At 39.4% G+C, this 16,592-nt stretch overlaps 1 protein-coding gene across 5 annotated transcripts in view; it reads left to right on the top strand.

Annotated features, from left to right (window-relative positions):
• The window catches only part of HIVEP2 (HIVEP zinc finger 2), a 228,362-nt gene that overhangs the window by 185,452 nt on the left and 26,318 nt on the right, over positions 1 to 16,592 (top strand). The gene's annotated exons all lie outside the window — the stretch shown is intronic.

Genomic DNA, 16,592 nt, shown 5'->3' on the forward strand with positions numbered 1-16,592 from the left:
TTGGATAAGCCAAGACTCCTCTGTCCTTGTGTCACTAGCACCTGGATCCAAACCAAGGTAATGTCAGATCTCATTACAACAGCATCAAGGGATGTTCATCATAACTGAATCAAAAATGCAGCCCTATTAATGTCGTGGACAGGCATAGGTAACACCAAATCTGACTGGTAAAGCTCTCTCTGGACCTTTATCTGATAACATTCAATTGGACCTAATCGCATGCACTTAAAACCTTTGCAATAACTTTCCAGCCCCCAAATCTATTGGCAGGGAGTTAACTGTCAATAGCAAGTCAAATAATTGTAGATAATTTACAGGTAATTGTAATTAATGGAGATTGGCCTGGTTGTCCAGGTGGTTGTGATGGCAAAATATGATGAAATGAGGATTTTTCAGAAGTTGGATTGTTACAGATGGACAGGCTCTAAATAGAGCCTTATTATAGATAGAGGGTGTTACTCTTGCCTTTTAGTCTGTTCCAGAAACTCTTGCAAGTAGGCTTTGGGCAGATAGACTCTAGAAATTCTTCTTCTTCTATATCTAATAAAGGATCATTTGCTGCATTTGTGAGGGCTGTGGCACAGACGTTTCAGCTGGATTTTTTGATAGCATTTGGTCTGATTTTTGATTGAAGTGGGAGGCTTTTCCCTGAGAAATGGGTTGCCTTGAGGCAAGGTCAGGCTCTTTATTCGGAGCATATTAATGGGATTTGACGTTTACAAATTCATTTTTTCTTTTGGCATCACTTATGTAAACCAAAGTAAACATTGGCCTCCTCCTTCTCTGGTTCTGCTGTGGAGAGAACTTGAGAGAGGGGATCCTGTCATTTCCCAAGTACTCTCCTGAGCAAGACAGAGGAAGGGCCCCTGGAGAAACCTGAGCACCGGGCAAGATGAAACAATACGTTGTAGTTATTACTTTCCTATATCAAGTTTCTCCCTGGACACTTGTACTTAGATGGGTGTGCTTTGGTTTTTGTCTGTGTTCCTGCAAAATGGCCACTCAAAGTCTACTCATTTTAAGAAAAAAAATTATCAGACCATCTTGCTCTTTTCATTTCAGTGCATAAATACTGGCTTGACAAAGCGACCCAATTGCATAGATTTTCAGAAGACAAGAACGGAAGGATATGCAGCAGATGAGAAAAGAAGATTTTAATAATACAAGACATCTAATTGGTTCTGCCCTTTTGCAAAACAATGTGGTTGTACGTCAGTCTATGGGACAAACAGTGCCTGTGGCAGTCTGATTACCATATCTGAACAGGTCTTCTTTGTAAAAATTTGGCATTATGTGCCAAGCTGCTTACCTTCCGTAATTGTCAATAAAACATTAATCCTTACCTTTGGGAAGATGATCTATGGCCTGTTCTTAGTGTATTTGTTTTGGAAAGTTCATCTTTGTAGTAAAAAGTTCCATAGAGGAAAGTACTTATGGTGGAAAGTGAGTTATGAATTGAATAATTAGCTCTGTTTTTGGTCTTCAAATAATCTACTGTTAACATATTTTCTCAGCATACATTTCATGGATTTTTAGTAAAGTGAGCTGTTTGCTTTATAAGCTAGTATGCATTTTACAAATTTCATGCGCATTTTTTCTCATTAAAGAAATGAACATAATAAAGCAATCAATCATATTTATTGAGCACTTACTGTATGCAGAGCACTGTACCAAGCACTCGGGAGAATATAATAGAAACATTCCCTGCTCACAACAAGCTTACAATCTAGAGGGGGAAGCAGGCATTAATATGAATAAATAAATTACAGATATGTACATAAATGCTGTGGGGCTGGGAGCATGGTGGTGAATGATGATGGTATTTGTTAAGCACTTACTATGAACTGAGCACTGTTCTAAATGCTAGGATAGATACAGGGTTATCAGGTTGTCGTATATGAGACTCACAACCTTCATCCCCGTGGCGCAGCAGCGTGGCGCAGTGGAAAGAGCATGGGCTTTGGAGTCAGGGCTCATGAGTTCGAATCCCAGCTCTGCCACTTGTCAGCTGTGTGACTGTGGGCAAGTCACTTAACTTCTCTGTGCCTCAGTTCCCTCATCTGTAAAATGGGGATTAAGACTGTGAACCCCACGTGGGACAACCTGATTCCCCTGTGTCTACCCCAGCGCTTAGAACAGTGCTCTGCACATAGTAAGCGCTTAACAAATACCAACATTATTATTATTATCCCCATTTTACAGATGAGGTAACCGAGGCACAGAGAAGTTAAGTGCCGTGCCCAAATTCAGACAGCTGCAAGTGACGGAGGTGGGATTAGAATCCACCACCTCTGCCTCCCAAGCCCATGCTCTTTCCACTAAGCCAGAGGGAGACGCAGAAGGGAGTGGGAAAAGAGGAAATGAGGGTCTAGTCAGGGAAGGCCTCTTGGAAGAGATGTGCCTTTAATAAGAGTTGGAAGATGGGGAGAGTAATTTTCTGTTAGATATGAAAAGAGAGGGCATTCCAGGCCAGACGTAAGATGTGGGTGAGATATTCATAGTGAGATATTGGTGAGATCGAGATACGGTGAATAGTTGGCATTAGTGGAGTGAAGTGTGTGAGCTAGGTTGTAGTAGGATAGTAACAAGGTGAGGTATGAGGGACAAGGTTATTGAGTGCTTTAAAGCGGATGATAAGGAGTTTTTGCTGGAGGTGGAGGAGGATGGGCAATCCCTGGAGGTTCTTGAGGAGTGGGGAAACATGGCCTGAATGGTTTTGTAGAAAAATGACCAGGGCATCAGAGTGAAGTATGGACTGGACTGGAGAGAGACAAGAGGCAGGGAGGTCCGCAAGAAGGCTGAAATAGCAATCAAAGCGGGATGAGATAAATGCTTGGATTAACATTTTGGTAACAGTTTGGACGGAGAGGAAAGGATGGACTTTAGTGATGTTGAGAAGGTTGAACCAACAGGATTTAGTGATGGATTGAATAGGTGGGCTGAATGAGAGGAGTCACTGATAATGCTAAGGTTACAGTGGATGGTGGTCCTGTCTACAGTGATGGGAAAGTCACGGGCAGGATAAAGTTTGGGTGGGAAGATAAGGAGTTCTGTTTTGTACATTTTAAGTTTGAGGTGTTGGTCGAACATCTAAATAGAGATGTTTTGAAGGCAGGAGGAAATGCGAGACTGCAGAGAAGGAGAGAGATCAGGGCTGGAGATGCAGATGTGGGAATCCACATAGAGGTAATAATAATAATAATAATGTTGGTATTTGTTAAGCGCTTACTATGTGCCGAGCACTGTTCTAAGCGCTGGGGTAGACATAGGGGAATCAGGTTGTCCCACGTGGGGCTCACAGTCTTAATCCCCATTTTACAGATGAGGGAACTGAGGCACAGGGAAGTTAAGTGTAGTTGAAGCCATGTAAGCAAATGAGTTCTCCAAGGGAGAGGGTGTAGATGGAGAATAGAAGCTTATCCAGAACTGAACCATGAGAGATCCCCACAGTTAGCGGTTGAGAGGCAGAGGAGGAGCCCACAAAAGCGACTGAGACTGAGCAGCAGGAGAGATAGGAGAAGAACCAGATGAGGACAGTCTCAGTGAAACCAAGGTTGAATAATGGTTCCAGGAGAAAGGGGTGGTAGACTGTGTGAGCTAAAAGGTCAAGGAGGATTGGGATGGAGTAGAGGCCTTTTGATTTGTCAAGAAGGAGATCATTTGTGACCTCTGAAAGAATGTTTTCTGTGGATTGAAGAGGATGGAAAACATTGGAGGGGGTCAAAGAGAGAATCGGAGGAGAGGAACTTGAGATAGCAGACAGACAACTCTCACAAGGAATCTGGAGAGGAATGAGAGAAAGATGGAAGAGAGATGGGACGATAACTGAAGGAAGCCATAGCGTCAAGGGATGTTCAGGTTAGAAAATGTTAAACATAGACTCTTCCATTTGTTATTTTACATCTAGGTCTGCTCGAGTTGTATTATTTTCAGACCTAGCTTGAAAGTGGAACTACAATGACTTTGAATAAACAGAATTTTCTTACTGTGTTTCAATAACAATTTGAGTAAATACATATTAGACTTTGTTGAAATGGAGGACAGGAAACAAAGATATTATGATGAGCAGCTTGAGCAATATGACTGCATCAGGGAGAAACAATATATTTACCATATTGCCAAGTTCAGCTGGATTTACTTTTAAAATGATGTTGCTAAATTTGGTTGATATATACCATAAAAGATGTTGGGCTTGATTTGAAAGAGGGCCTCATGATTTCATACTCGTGGTTTTATTTATCTACCATATTATTTTCTCTTTCTACAAATGTTTAATCTCTTATAGTCATGATCTGATGAACATTTGCTTAACCTCAATTCCAGAGGGAAAGATACAAGGCAATTTACATGTGTATGAGAGGAATGCACAAGGAAACACTAACTTCATGCAAAAGTCAGCCAAAAGACCATGACATTAAAGAACAGCCCTGACTTCCCTTTTAAAAAGTCATTTGGAATAGAAAAGAATTGAAATATCAAAGAATTCTTCCAGCAATGCATGTTTGGCTAAGTTACATTTTCCTTATTTCTTTACATTTGTTCCAGACTCTTGTTTACTTTAGTGATAATAAGGCATGAGTATCCAAACCTGTATGCGCAATGCCAAGAAATTTTTGGAAAATACATGCTAAGGAGGCAGTGGGGTAGAAATTATACTATATAAATCATTTGTCACAAATAGAAGATAATGGATATGAAATATATCATTGTATTTGTTCCATGTTCCTGAAGCCAAGCAGAAAGGTTTTTTTCCCTACATTGGTGAGGTTATTCATGCTTTTTTTTAACTCTTTCCTATAAAATGTAAATGATTAACAGCTTCACATTAGGAATAGACATACATATATGTGTGTATACATGATTTAATTTAGGAAGGGGGTCATGACTGGACAGAGATATGAGATCTGATATCTCTGGAACTCTATGAAGCATTAAGGTTTTTTATTTGATGGAATGCTTGTGAATACTTTCCATCTGAAATGTGAATTTGCAGGCGCACAAAGGATTTTATCTTAGCTTCACCATTGCTTATTCAAAAAGTTCTTAATAAATAGCTGATTTTTATAGAACATTAGTATCTTTGTAATCATTTCTGAACACCGAAGCAGTCTTTTTGGAAGACTTTTTTGTATTCATGGATAAAATGAAATTCATGAACAAATTTAAGGTTTACTCTATCTTTATGTCTTTATATCCACTGGCCACCTAAGGTAGTTATGAAAGTTCCTGTAGAAAAGTGATTGAATTCTTTGTAAAACTTATCAGCTGTGGAACCACTTTCATCTTAGAGTTCAGTCATCCTTATTTTACCTCCTCCTTTAGAAAACTTGAGTGTCTGAAAGGCAAGTCCTGTCATCATTTCTGCTTTACAATGGGAAACAGGGATTCTGGTTTATCAGAAAGCACAGAGTGTGCCCAGGTCTTGCCCTCCGTTGCCTCATCTAGTGTTTATTCCGGGACACACCTGTCAGTGCCGGTAGCTTGGCAGCCCCCATCCCTCCTCCAACGCTTCCTGCTTTCTCATCCTCCCACTTCAGTCTCATTCTGGTCCTTGGTTCTGCAGTCCAGAAGGCAGACACAGCTATTTGCAGAAGGGGCCAGGACATAGAAGGAAGGTGGTGCAGCAAGGTCTCTGATGGAACAGACCCATTTTTTAGCAGCATTGCAGCCGCTAAAAAAATGCGTCTTTTAACTGACCCATTTATATAGAACAGGGCAGCATTTGGAGACTAGGGAAACAGGTGGGCTAGTTTGGGGTGTAGATAAGGGGGGCAGGAAATCCAAAGTCTGTGAACCGGGGAGAACTAGGCTAGGGGAGCGGGAGCAGGGGAGGGGAGGTGGTTAGGGTTGGGAATGGATGTTTCTTTCCTGGGAATTTCTCGAAACAGAAATCAGTGGCAAAACACTTCAACAAGAAGTGATATCTGGCAAGCTGACATGGACTCATACTGGGTTTTAGTGGGTTTGTTTTCAGCTAAATAATGATAATTGTAGCATTTATTAATCATTTGCTATGTGCTAGGCACTGCCAAGTACTGGGATAGATACAAGATAATCAGATAGAACACAGTCCCTACCCCGTATGGGGCTCAAAATCTAGGTAGAAGGGAGAACAGGTATTTTAATCCCCATTTTGTAGATGAGGAAAACCGAGTCCTATCCTCTTTCCATTAGACCACATTGCTTCTCTGAAGGATCACTTCTGTTTATGGGAATGTGGTAGTGTATTGGTAGAGACGATGATACAAAAATTAAATGACCCTATAAAAGAAAAATAAGAGAAATCCTGAGTTAATCTAATTAAAATGGCATTCATTTTGAACATAAATGGTAAACCTAAAAAGTCAGAGCAGTTGTATTTAGCTCAGATGATAAGCCAAAGGAAAAACATTGTAAAGTGCCTAATAGGATGTCGCCTTTTACAGTTTCTTCCTAGTTTTATTAGAAGTCTCTCAGAAAGATTGGTTGACTCTAATCCAGTTGAGAGAGAAAAGGAACTAGCTGGGAAGGAATGTGGAATGCTGCTGCCGATGATGACGATGAAAATGCTGCTCCTCTTGTATGAATGATAACAGTGTTTATCAACTGCTTATTGTGTGCAGAACTCTATACTATGCACTGGGAGAAAATACATAGGAGGGAAGTAAACACAGAGTCTGTCCTTTGTAAACTGCAATACTTATTAGCCCTGGGAGGTGTTCTCCCTGGAGGCCAATGGTGCAGAGCCACACCAAGAAGGTGTTTGGAAGTGGCAAGGAGTAGCTTCATTCTCTGATAATAATAATAATGTTGGTATTTGTTAAGCGCTTACTATGTGCAGAGCAATGTTGTAAGCGCTGGGGTAGGTACAGGATAATCATGTTGTCCCACGTGAGGCTCCCAGTTAATCACCATTTTACAGATGAGCAAACTGAGGCGCAGAGAAGTTAAGTGACTTGCCCACAGTCACACAGCTGAAAAGTGGCAGATCAGGGATTTGAACCCATGACCTCTAACTCCCAAGCCTGGGCTCTTTCCACTGAGCCACGCTGCTTCTCTATGGTGGTGGTAGGGCACTCTAAGTTTACAGCAATGAAGTGCTCAGAAGCAGTGATTGCAGCTCTACTGTTAATGTAACAAGGAGGGGTACTGTATTAGTCGAAATCCAATGGGTGATCTTTATCGGGGACAGTGTCAACTGAGGAGAGTCATATTGACTGTTAAAATTTACCCACTTATGTTCACCCTTCCCACAGGTCCTTTTCTTCCGCTATTGATCCTGTTCTCCATCTCTGTCCTTCTGTGATTGGTTGGTTGAGTGTGCTGGCATCAGGTCCTCACCATAGGCCCCCCCCCATCTTTTGTTCTCAATCTGCTTCAGCTAGGGCTTGTGGTGGGTTCTTGCTTCCATGTCCCTCGCTGAGTCTTCTCTTCCTCTCGTGGTCAGTATTTCACAAGCCTAGCTTTTCATTTTATCCCTGGGTTTCTGCCTTACATCCTTATCTGCATTCCTGGCCTTCCATCTTACAACCTTTGGTGTTTCCTTTGGTATTGCCTTTTAATGCATAAACCTACATTCCTCTCCTTATACTTCCACTTAATTATTGACATTTATTTTCCTGTCTGTGCTCTTTGAACAAAAGCCCTCCATGTCAAAATATCATAATTTACTCTGAAAGACTAATATAAAATACCAGTGTACCTGTTTTGGAAGATCTTGGTTGATCAAAGTGTTAGTGTGGTAATTGTTCTTTATTTTCAGTCAGGAGAGCCATAATTACCCAGAGCTTAGGTCAACCTGTCAAGTGCCAGATTGATCTGAGAGTGTCTTGTCATAAAGATAAGGTTGTTATCAAAATAGCAAATTGGTGTCCCAGATTCAAAAATACAAATATGGTAATCATTTAGGTTTTTTGAACCCCCAACATTGCATCACTATCACTCTCTACCACTACTTCCTTGGCACTCGCAACTTTAGGCAGAGGAGAACTTGCCAGGTATCGTATATCCAGTGCTGCAAATGGTTGACTTGAGGCTAGGAAGAACAGACCTGAATTTTTTTTAAACAAGAAAACAAGTGTTCTCTTAATAATTTGCCCTTTACAACAGCAGAACCTTATCTGACCACCCACATTCATCTGGCTGCTGACGTTGTGTTTGCTTCATTTGCACAAGCTATTTTTACACCTTTTGTATCTTTTGAGGAACCAAGTGGGCCTGTTGACTTGTGATGATTCACTTCTCAGTGTGAACAGGGTGTCCTGAGATGTTGCTACAGTGATGTGCAGAAGGGAAGGAGGAAAAATGGATAAAGCAAACTAATTAATTCTTTTAGGCAAGGAATATGCTCAAATGGGGTGGCAATGATAACATAGTCTAATTATCATGTCTTAAGTGCCTTTGGTTGGCAACATAGCGTTTTAAGCCATTAATTTTTGGATAATCAGTTGTCTAGAAGAATCAGTGATGTTTTGAAAAAACAAATAAGCCCACTCAACTGCTAACATGCCTGGGCTGTAAATTTATGTCTTTTATCCTAGGAGAACAGCCTGCCGCAAAAGGTTGGTAGTTTTTGAATGAGCAACTAGAATAGTATTGGTTGGTTTTGTTCAATCTGAATGTTCCTGGTAATCCAGGAGGAGGATTTGTTCATGATTTCCTATGTAAAGGACAGTTGTTCTCTACTCTCTACTCCACAGCAGGGAGTCCCTCAGATTTTGGAGAGAATTTGTCTCTGAAAAACGCATGACAAGATTCCCATGCTGTTGGGAAAGGAAGAATGTTGGTAATCATTTTTTTTGAAAATCCCAGGAGAGTATATGGTATCTGACCTAAGGGGACTGAGGAGAGGTTAGGGGATGAGGTGGAGAAATGACACAGGAGCAAGCCCAGTGAGTAAGGGAAAAAAGAGAGAAAAGGTGAATTTGAGGTGGGAGGAGTTTACCTGATAGGTAGAACTATTCTCCTGTTCACCAGTGACTCTGGGTTCAGTGATGACTCTGCTGACAGTCAGATTGTATCCATAAACTCAAATTTTGCTGAGAGAGAAGCTCTTGTCAGGAAAATATTGTAGGGTAACTTTGCTGGTCCCTTGTCATTTGGAGTAAGCCTTTCTCAGACACCGAGTGCTGTCAAATGGCAGGGCTGAGTCTCCCTCAGCTTGAGATCAGTGTGGATCTGCCTATGTTTCATAGAGTTTCTGCCAACACAACAGACAGCTGTCTAGAGCTCCACAGCTACCGTCTTAATGACCTTTTCAAACCTCTCCCATGACCCCCAGAGGGTCTCAGTTTCCAGTTTAATCAGCTCTGGTGTAAGCAATTCTGGGAAACTGCTCTGGGATTTTAAAATAAGGTTATTATCCTAGTTGTTATATCACTTGATATATATCTACCATTCCCACTATTTTAAATCTTTGTCAGGTAAAAAAAGATTTTTTTTTTCTTGAACCAGAATCCTTTGAAAAAGAAATAAATGTTCTTTCCCAAAGAAAGTAAGCTCCAATCTTCCAGGGATGGGAAGTTCCTAGTTAATTCACACCAACAATACCTCTTCATCTGACTACTTCTTTAATTCACCCTTAGTGTCCAATGACACTTTCAAGGAGTTCTCTGGGTAGGCTTTTTTACTCTGGAATGTAAAATAGGATATTGTACAAAGTTTCATATGCAGTAAAACACTAATAAACATGAAGTAGCCCTTTATCATACTTATCTGATTTAATTTGAAGTAAAACTGGATACAGCTGTTTTTAACCTCTGTACTTACGTACAAATTTGGCTGTCTTTAAAAATTGGTTTCATGCTTTGGGCAAAAGAAAAGGTTATGTGGTTTCAATTCCCATTTTTCATGAAAATATTTATTAGGTGAAAAACTGTATCTCTGCTATGAAAATTTACAAAGGTTATAGGGTTTAGGAGTAGATTGATTTCAGACTGAATGAATCTTGTTTCATTTCCCGATAAAACTGCAAGATCCCCCTGCTGGGACTGTAAATCAAAAGACAAAATTGGTTAATTTGGTGCAAATGGAGAAAATAATCTTGCTTTGTTCATGTTTTTGTTACTGTAAATGCAGCTTTTAAGTTTTCAGGGAATTGTGTGGTTCAACCTGGAACTAAGGAAATTTGGTGGAAGGAGTATGAGCCTGGGAATTGAGGGGATGTAAATTCTAATCTCAGGTTCATCACATGCCTGCTGTATCATCTTGGGCTTGGGCAAGTCACTTAATGTCTCTGTACCTCACTTTCCTCATTTGTAACATGAGCATGAAATACCTGTTCTCTCTCCTACTTAGACTGTGAGCTTCATGTGGAATAGAGACTGTTTCCAATCTGATTATTTTGCATCTACCCCAGTGTTTAGGACAGGACTTGGCACACAGTAAGCATTTTAAAAATTCCAAAATTATTATTACTTGGAATTGCGTGTCAGATCTCTTGGTTTAGAAATGACTGTAAATATTTTGTATGTAAGCCCCTCATTTTTTTTTCATTATTCCTTCCAAAATGAGCTGTGTCACTTACTACTTAGTTAAATTGTTTGAAACATGTTAAATTCTTTTTCCGTATGATGTGAAAGAGTTAGTGTTTTACATGTTTTGACTAATCTTGTAAGAAATAAAGAACATAGTGAAAATGGAGTTCATTGATCACGCCTTAAATTTCTTCATTGATCATGCCTTAAATTTCTTCTTTGTAAAATCGAGTTTCTAGGATACACAAAATCCCAGAAAGTTATGATGCTGTCCTTACTGGAACATCATAAACTGAACCAAAACAGCTTTATTCCAACAGGTTTACATTTGCCAGCTTTTAATACAAATTTTAAATTAATGTTATTAGCCATTCATCAACATCTTTTTACCACTGAAACCTTCTCTAATTAACTGAAAAGTTTTTTCATAGCATTTCAGTGCTTTCCCAATATTAGTTTTTCAGTTCAGGAACTGTGGCTAGTATGGGAATCTTGACCAATAAAAGAAGCATTTAAGATGAATTTGGCTCTCAGATAGCTAGTCATCCTGTGGAAATAAGTCTGTATTCAGTTGGATTCTGGCACTGCTCAGATTTTTTTTTTCTTGAAAACTTTTTCCATCCGGTTGCTAATATGTACATTATGTGTGGTGATGAGGCAGGAAATAGTGATGTATTTTGAGTGGGCAATCCTTGTCATTTTAGTGAAAAGGTCAGTGTTAAAGTAAATCCTCTTTCAGATTTTTGTGTGTTTCCCTAAACGTTTTGATACTTGAATTTTTAGTATTCATATAGATACTTGCAATTTCGTATCTTGGGAAATTTTGTATAGCACCTGATCTAATACCTAATATAACAAGACTCACATATTATACATTAATAGTTGTGATAGCAGCATCTAAAATGACTGGAGTGATGATTACAGTAGATTATGAAGGTTATGAAAGAAGTGGAGGAATTTGTTTCCTGATGACATTTGCTAATCTCAAACTATCATTACTTAGGAGATTACCATTTATTGCTCAGTTGCTTTTTGCTGCACTTAAGTAATATCAATTTCCTGAGGAGGAATTTTTTTCTAAGGTTTATTTTTCTAAATGGATTTCTGGGCTTGTGCAAGGTCCTAGATCGACAACCCCAGAGACAAAAGCCCTTTATTTATTGGCAGAGTGAGCCTTATTTCCTAACCCATTCCAGTTCCTAACCTGAAGGGACCTTTGGAAAGGTTGAGAGGTGAGGTAGCTTCCAGGTACTTCATTTATAGAATTTTATTTTGAAATTGCCCTCTAGCTTGTCAAATACTACCAGATTGAGTATATTTTTGAAGAATCAGGTGAATAGAAGACAAATCACATTTTTAAGCTAATCAGTCAAGCGGTGGTATTTATTGAGTGCTTACTGTATGCAGATCATTGTTCTAAGCATTTGGGAGAGTACAGTCTAACAGAATAGCTAATGCTTTCCCTGTCCATCATGAGCGCTCTCTTTCATCATATTTTTCTCCTTGATATGTTAACTAGTAGCATCATGAAGTGAATGCTTTTTATGATGAATGGCGGTTATCTTCTTGGGCAATGTAAGTGTTTGATTTTCACTACCCATCTCAATTGAATTCTGAGAGGGTTGTACATATATTCAATCCCCAGGCATCAAAGTGACCTCCAGGGTTCATCACAGGAAGCTTCAAAATGGAGGCCATTGCCCAGGAAAAACAGGAGTAGAACAAGATTCTGCCTTGATTACTACTTTTACTCTTATGTGAACAGGGCCATGGAGCTGACTTAAAGTCCTCAACAAAGACAAGATTTATTTTGATATTTGTTAAACACTTACTGTGTGCTAAATACTTTGCTAATAATAATAATAATAATATTTGTGGTATTTGTTAAGTACTTACTCTGTGCTGGGCACTGTACTAAGCGTTGGGGTAGACACAACATAATGGGTCGGGCAAAATCCCCGACTACATGGGGCGCCCAGTAACTGAGAAGTGAAGTGATTTGCCCAAGATCACACAGCAGAGACAGGATTAGAACCCAAACCCTTCTAACTCCCAGGCCCATGGTCTGTCCAGTAGACCATGCTGCTTCATAGCCTGTCCTAAGGGCTGGTATAGATAATATTAGATTGGACACAGTTCCAATACCATAAGGAACTCTTAGTCTAAGGGGGAGAGAGGTCACCCCCATTTTACAGGTGAGGAAACTGAGGCACAGAGAAGTTGAATGACTGACCCAAGGTCATATAGCAGATAAGTGGCACAGCCAGGATGAGAACCTGACTATATTAGGGTTTGTTATACCTGACTATACCAGAGGAAAAGAATAAGAGGAGAGGAAAATTCCTACCACACCTGGCTTCTTCCCATCTTCTTTTCCTCTCCCTCTTTCTTCCTCTAAGCTCTTCCACATCCTGATAGGGGTCAAAGGGACAAAGAATTGGGGTTGTTCAATTTCTTATGCTTACCTTTTCTTCTCTTTTTGTTGGATCCTACCTTTATCTTGTGGTTGGCCACAAGGATGGCCACTACGAATGGACACACGGATGCCTAAAATGGTATATATGTAATGCCAGACACACAGCGTAATAGATAATAACTACATATATACTATTTTGTGGAAGTTGGTCTGAGGCCACCTGAATCTATAGCATTTCAATGGGAAGTATCGGAAGCTATTCCTGAGGTGCAGATGTCCATGGCAGGAACATGATCTCCTTGAGGGCAGGGATCAGGTCACCCAACTCTGTTGTATAGTATTTTCCCAAGTGCTTAGTACATTGTTCCCCATCCAGTAAGCACTCAATAAATGCCATTGATGGATTGAATAGTTGAGGAGCCTAGATAGAAGAAAGGTAAAGAAAATACAAATACCAACCATAAAGTTGTCCGATGCCATAACCATACCAGAGAAGGAACATCCTGGCTGAAGATACGATTGCGAGATATGAAACTAGGTGAATGGTCCCTCTACATTAGGTAGAAAGATGATCCCAGAAAACTAAGTCCTATTCACTTAATTGGGATATCATTTTGCTGTAGTTTCTTATCTCCTCCTTATTGGTTTAAGATTTTATAGTATAACACCTAGATCTTTTAAGAGGAGAAGGGTAAAAGCACAGTCTGGTAAAACCTCTAGACTCCCAGATCCTCTGAAGACTGTAAGCTCCTTGTGGACAAGGAACATGTTTACCAACTCTAATGTATTATACTCTCCCAAATACTCAGTACAGTGCTGTACATATGGCAGGCATTCAGTAGCTGCCAATGACTGATTGGTAGTCTCGAATGTGATGAAGCTTGATATGAAAAGCAGGTGTCCAAGCTTATTTCATGTAAGTTTGTTGAAGTCTAATACATTTCATTTTCTATTATAATAGCCTTGATTTTACATCATAAATTATCTGGTATTTTAACAATTTATTGTTTTCCAGTCTATCAATTTTTTAGAAAATCTGTCCAATTTAACTTGCCACTCATGCATCTACTTTGGGAATAAGGTATGGATAATCAAAGAACAAATGTAACTACAATAGGAATACACCCAACTGGTCATGTGCCTGTTAGGATTAGAACAATAATTAACATAAGTACCCTCAATAATCCAAGCACTGGGAATAGTGCATTTGGTGACTTGTAGTTACTGAAAAGATGGTTATTTTTTCCTCTGCTAAAATCGACCACTTTCTCCAAATTGCTTTAGAAAAGTGAATTCTAAGTCTTTCCTTTAGATGTGTGCAAAGGATCCCAAATAGTGAACCTTTTAATGTTTCAACCCCTAAATCACAGTCATCATGGGGTCATATTCTCAGAACTTAAAAAGTAAAAATACATATCTCTGATCAGAACATGAAAACATCTAAAAGTCAAGAGGAGCATTGAAGAAAGTACTGGAGGATTGTTTAGTCATTTTTTCCTTCAAGAGTAATGGGCAATAATTGGAGTAAAGACATTACCAAAACGAAACGTTTATCTCTCCCTCCTTTAAATGAAGAAAACTATTCCTAGTGAAATAATATATAATTTATGGGCTATATGGATCTTTAAATTTGTTCAGTTTGTAAAGTAATGGGGACTGTCGATTGGATTGTAATGAGAGAACAGCTTCCATATTTTTTAATGGTTTGTGAATGCGAACAGTTAAAGGTTCCCAAAAGAACTACCTCTCCTCTGCACTCCTACCTCTGTACCTTATTACCCTCCTGAAGCTCCAAGAGACCAATGAATGAAGTTGTTATATAGGTAGCGGCTCAGATTAGAGCTCCCCAAGGATAGAGTTGGAAGTGGTAATGCCCCCATGTAATATTTTAAAATCTTGATTTAAAAGGTGCATTTGACATAAATATGGTTCCCAGATTGCCAGTAATATCTTTGTACTTAAGATTTTCATGGGAGTAAAACGCGAACAGTACTAGTTCTGGAAAAAGAAACTTGGTTGGAACTCCAATTTGAGATAGGGAAGCTAGGGTTGAATGTTGTTCTTAAAGTCGACTTCTGTATCTCTCACTGCCCAGGACCCAGTATTGATAATCTTCAGTGAGTTCTTCTCTGTCATTAGCAGAACACAGCTCTCCAAAAATGAGGGGAAAAAAGTTAATTTTTTTAAGTTAATCATTGATAAGATTTTTATCGTTCATGTTTCTTCCTGCCACAAATGTGATTCCCAAAAGTGTAGGAAAAAAGTGTTGGCATGAATTTGCAGATATTTGAGTTAATTACCATCCGGAAGTCATGCTTAATTTCAGTTTTGCACACAAGTAACTCTCTTTGTGAGAGGTTTAGGGAAAATAGGGAAATTGGAAACTTGTAGTTTCCCATTCCAAAGTAATTTATTGTAAAGTAAATTTACTTGAGCTACGTAATCTCTCTTTTATTCTCTCTGTGATTCATGTTTGCCATCAGAGAAGATTTCTGCACTGTCAAGGAATGACCATAATACTGGAGGGATAAAGGACTCTCAGATCTGCCGGAGAGACTCTGTCAGGGGTGCCAAAGGGTCTTTTGTGGCGAAAGCTCATCATGTCCAATTCTCCTCCCAGCAAAGAGGTTGAACAAGTAGTTTTAGATCCATGTAGGACTCCCCATGGAAGCAAGAGTGGGGATCAGGGATGCTTGATTGATTGCTTATAGCCAAAATCCTTGACTGTTAGCATTAGGCTTGGTCTGGAGTCTACATTCTGCTTTAAACCCTGACTGGATTTGGAGTCATGGACTACTAGTGATTCTCCTTCTGTCTCTCTGTGACTTCTTAATTTACCTCAGCACACATTTGGGAAAGAATGTCTTTGGCCAGCAGCTCACACACAAAGGAGGGGTAATCAATCAAACAATCAGTGACATTTTTTGAGCACTTACTGTCAGCAGAACACTCTACTAAGCACTGGGGAAAATTCATTGCAAGCAGAGTTGGTAGATACAATCCCTGCCAAGCTTGATTCAAATGAATGAGTGACAGAGCACACTCACACATGCAACACACACACACATACACACAGAGATAGAGAAAGACAGAGGGATTGTTTTCCTTTTTTGTTGCCGCCTCCAGGTTGTTGTTTGTTCTCTGACCACCGGACAATGGACTTGAGCTGCCCATTGTAAATATAATATTCAGCATCATTTGTTAGTTCCTGCCTATAGATTTTTTGCAGTGTGGGCATTGCCCTCAGCAAGCTGATACAAATGGAGATGTTTACCCAAATTCACAGTTAATATTGAAGAGATTTACAGTGTATGCTGATGGGAAAATTATTTTTAAATGCATCTTTTGACTCTTAAAATATATTTTAGAAAATGCATCAATGCACGCCTATTCACCTTTACTAACTTAAGGTAGTTATAATACAGTTTACCACAGACAAGATCTAAGTTAAATTACAATAGGCTTACATCCTGGAAAGTGTATTAGTGGACTGTGATCATTTTTTCCTTATGAAGTCATCCTTGGAAATTTTTCTTTATAGGGCTTATTGAGCCATTATTATAGAGATGCCAGAGATAGAGTACTGAACATTGCTTTCGTGGAGTTTTTGAGATCATCAGCATTGTCCCAGGATTACAAAAATCAATTTTTAAAGGGAGTCTTTTTTATATTTGCTGGACACAATCTGTGGATAACCTGAATGAACATCTACTAATTGCATT

This window comes from Ornithorhynchus anatinus, chromosome 2, assembly GCF_004115215.2.
Source record: "Ornithorhynchus anatinus isolate Pmale09 chromosome 2, mOrnAna1.pri.v4, whole genome shotgun sequence".
In the NCBI taxonomy this organism is placed as follows: domain Eukaryota; kingdom Metazoa; phylum Chordata; class Mammalia; order Monotremata; family Ornithorhynchidae; genus Ornithorhynchus; species Ornithorhynchus anatinus.